The following is a 4459-nucleotide window of genomic DNA, read 5'->3' on the forward strand; positions in this document are numbered from 1 at the left end:
TTTGTTTTTATTTATTTGTTTTTATTTATTTATTTATTGTCTTGTTTCACGTTTTAAAACTACAAGGTGTTGTGATTAACGATCAGTCACAGCGTTCCCAGTGAACATCGACTGTGCCAAGCTTCTACAGAAACTAGTTTTCTGCGGACACAGCTGTCAAAGGTGAACCAACTTTCTCAATTTTAATCACAACTGTTACAGGTTAAAATAACACTTACTTCAGAGACTGATCCTAGTCAGTATAACAACTCTTGAAGTACCCACTCATTCACAATTATCACACATTTATTTCAACATAACAATACACATTTAAAATATGGATCCGTGTACTTTCTTTTCAGGCTAAAAGTATAAACCTTTGTGTGTGCTTCTTTTCTCTTATGTAAGGAACGTGCTTTTGAACTCACAGGACTTTTTATTCTGCTGGTCTTGTCGTTCAGGGCATGAACGACTCACAGTTATTTTGTTACTCTATTGTGTTTTCTCTTCTGTCTAAGTTTTGGCCGACTGAGAGCTATGGCACGCTGTGTCCCTGGTACTCAGTCCAAGCAATTCAAGCCGTAAACTTGAATCTTGACACCAAAACTTTATAAATCAGTAATTTGGATTTCCTGTCCACTTACTTCAACAACTGTCTACGCGAGACCGTTGTGTTTCAGTTTTCAGTAGTCCAACATTCACACGATGTGTTTTGCAGTGGTCTTGTTCTATTCTTTTCTCTTGTAGAATTCGGGGGTCCTCAAATCTCCGGGCCTCAAACCCAGCTGTAACCGCCTCTCGTCAGAGTACGGTGGGGGTTGCCACACCCAAAGACATCTAACCCTGTTAGACTTCTGTTCCTTTTTCTCTTTTTACTCTTATTTCACTTCTTTATTTCTCTGTACCTTTACTTCTTCACACACATATTTCCCAGTATTCTTTTAAATTAATTTACGGACAAGGTGTTACTAGGACTCAGGACACAACTAAAATTTAGCTATTTCCAATGCAGAAGAAAAGCTCTGCTTACCTTATTTTGGGCCCGTGTCCTTTGTCTGTTCACACCAGGTCCTTGTGTCCAATGGTTCTATTGATCAACTCTCTGTTTTTTCTTGGAATCCCGGACGAGCCCCCAAAGTTGTTGTGGTAAGGTTTTACCACCCCGGATTCGTTGATCAAGAACTTTCACAAAGTATAAAGAAAAGACAAAAGTCGTTGCTCGAGTTCGCCTGTGCACAGGGAGGGTCCAGCGGAGAGTCAGGGGGGTGACTGCTGAATCCTGCTCTCTCCACAAACTCAGGCTCGTTTTATTGACACACATATCCAGGGGTGGTACATATCAAGCAATACAGACTTCATTTGTTCTGCACACAGTCATACATTCTTTTTGGCAACTGTATCTACACCGTTAGTTTCTCATCCCGTTCTTATCGTGCCCAGGTGCTGTTGTTGGGGCCTTGTGTTCTAACTATGAATCCAGCCATTGTCAAATTGTTATTCTAAAAGTTTGTTTCCCACCACACCAAGTACTCCTCTTTTCACAACCAACCTTGGTTTTATCTCAACCTCGCAGCTCCTTCTCTACATCTGCATGTTTTCAGTTCTAGCTTTAAGCAGCATTTTATGTTCAAGCTGGTTATATGTTTAAGCACATCTCTTATGATCTTTTTAAAACATGATTATATATGTTGCATACTTCTATAAACTATGAACACATGAATATATTTTATCCACACAGTGAAGTTATTGTCAACTTTAGCCTACTTATACATTTCTAACAGGCATTGTTGTGTCATACTTTTAAATTAGGCACACACAGCAGAGCACCTTGCTGTTGTGAGTGTTTTGACCCCATTTTCAGCAACAGGATAAACTAATCTCGACAAATGTGCGAGTTACAATCAACGGAACAATTTACACTTTTGGCAACATTATCTAGTGACACTGTACATGGAAACTATCGTGGTAATTTAATATGTGTGTGTGTGCTCTTACCTTTTTCCATTCTCTCCCTCTCTCTCTCTTTATATGTCTACCTTCCTTTCATTTCAAATTTGCACTTAACACCTTCTTGGGGAAAGGCTTCTCATTCATCAACGGTGTTTGTCCCAGTGACAAGCAGGGCGCCTACTGCATATCAATATCAGCTAAGACAATGCTGAGCCTGTAACCTTCAGAGAAATGTCATTCTGCTTAATCCTATTTGAAAATTAAACATTGAAAAACCTTTAGCGCACCTTCCTGTCTCCCTCTCCTGTCTCGCCCAACCCCTTTATTGGCCACAGATCCTCCAGCTCTCAGTTCCTCTCTCGCTCTCTTCCTGTTTTGCTCCCTGTTTTGTTCAAGTTTTTTTTTTTTGTTTTGTTTGAGTGTTATTTGTTTACCATAATGGCTATTTAGTAGAGCTGACTTTATGTTTTGTGTCACTGAAAATAAATTCTAAAAATTATATAAGGGTGATTTGTCTGCCCTGAGGACGTTAGTCTACTTCTGTCTTCCTAAACACTTCCGTGCACTTACTCCTTGATAAATGGAGTAAAATCCAGGCAGATTCAGAGAGTGGCCCTAAAACAAAAAAAGGAAACAACTGTTGCATACTTTCAGAAAAGATTGTACCATTTCTAATGGCAATTCAATTAAACTCTTATTAAAGTTAAAAGTACATTTTAAAAATTCATACCATTCATCAGGCAAAAATGAAGTCTTTTGGTGTTTTTACTTCTTTTACTCTGTCCAAAAAAGTTGAGAGTCATATTTGTATCACTTTCTTTTTTTTCACACATTTTGTTCTTAAGAAGAATAATTTTCCTTTTCAGAGTAGTTTGTTTTTCAAAATAGATTTTGACCTTTTGTGTATTTGTTTTTTCTTCTTTTTTCTTTTCTTTTTTTTTTGGGGGGGGGGGGTATTTTTTCAGACTTGGTCCTAACAGATAGAACTTTCACAGAAACAGAGGCTAAAACTTCAGCTCAGTGCTCTTCATTGAGAGGCCCTCTTCATCTTATTGCTATGCATGGAACACGTGATAAATTTGCAATTTTACATATCTCTCCTCCTCCTCCTTTGGTTAACACATGTATACTCCTCTCTCACACATGCATGCAGAAAGCTTAAGTATATGGTACATACTTAAAGATATAGCCAGGAATTGGACAGCAAAGAGTGCAGGATAAATGGAGACGCAGAGATTGCAATGAAAATGCAATAATTTGCAGTCAGACAGATATAATTCCCCTCGGAGGAGAATATGTGATTCGGCGGCTCAAAGAAAGCCTTCACCCAGCTTTCCATATGGATTTGATTGACCACAGTCACTCATCTAGGGATTTCAGTGAAATAGTGCGAGTGAATTACATCGTGACTACCTTTGATGTCTTCATATTGAGGCCCTTCCATCCACTCTATAACTTAAGGAATTAGAAAACGGGCTGGAGAGGAGAGAGATGAACTGTAGAAGTGATTAAACCAAACACAGGAGCAACAAGATACAAGAAGCAACTGCCTACAGGGAAATTAGTCACATATATATAGGGATGGTTCTGCAGCTGTAGGTTCTAGGACTTTTCCACAGAGGATGACGAGCTGAAATAGACATCCAGAATTTTGTTTTTGTGCAAAAAGATGCCCTTAAGGTACACAGAAAATGGGTTTCTTTGTTGTTTCCACTAGATGGATGTTTCATACAGAAAAAAGTTTATTTATGCTTAAAAAAACATCCCAATTTCTGTCTGCTCCGTCTACCCACTCTTTACGCTGTCTGTGTTTTTTCCAGGTGGGAGATGCAGAAGGACGCAGAGCTGGAAGACGGAGAGAAAAATATGGTAGAAGAACTCAAAAAAGCCTGATTTGTTTGCTGCTGCTACAGCAGCAGTCTGGCCTGAAGCTGATGAGGCACCAGTGGAGCAGACCCAGGGTGAAACACGGCCCGCTAGAAGTGTCTGCGCTGTTGGAATTTTCTATGATGTTGCAAAAAATTTGATTATAAACTGCACAACTGTGTTTGTTAATCTGAGCGTACAGGGGTTTGTACATAATCTATATATTTATATCTACATAAGAACATAGAACATATGAGCAGCGATGGGAATAACGGCGTTACTTTTTTCAGTAACAGAAATTACTTTATCTATCGTTAATAACGCCGTTATCGTCACCAACTCGCTGTTACTGCTCGTTACTGAAGATACTCATTGAAGCTGTCATCCGACTTGGCTCACACAGACACAGGAGCTGCAAATGTGTGTCTTTTCTCTATGGTGTTTACACACACACCCAGCACACAGCAGCGGCACAGACACAAACTTTCAGAGATGTCGAATACAAGCACTACTTTAACCTCATCGAGGTAAAAGGTAAAAATGTACATGTTCAGTGAAGATTATCCTGTCTGACCTCATCTGTCAATCTGTCCATCACCACAGCAAACAAGAAGGGGCTCAGGGCCGATCCTTGATGTAGTCCCACCTCCACCTTGAAGTCTTC

This window comes from Cynoglossus semilaevis, chromosome W (genome assembly GCF_000523025.1).
Source record: "Cynoglossus semilaevis isolate Cse_v1.0 chromosome W, Cse_v1.0, whole genome shotgun sequence".
Taxonomy (NCBI): Eukaryota; Metazoa; Chordata; class Actinopteri; order Pleuronectiformes; family Cynoglossidae; genus Cynoglossus; species Cynoglossus semilaevis.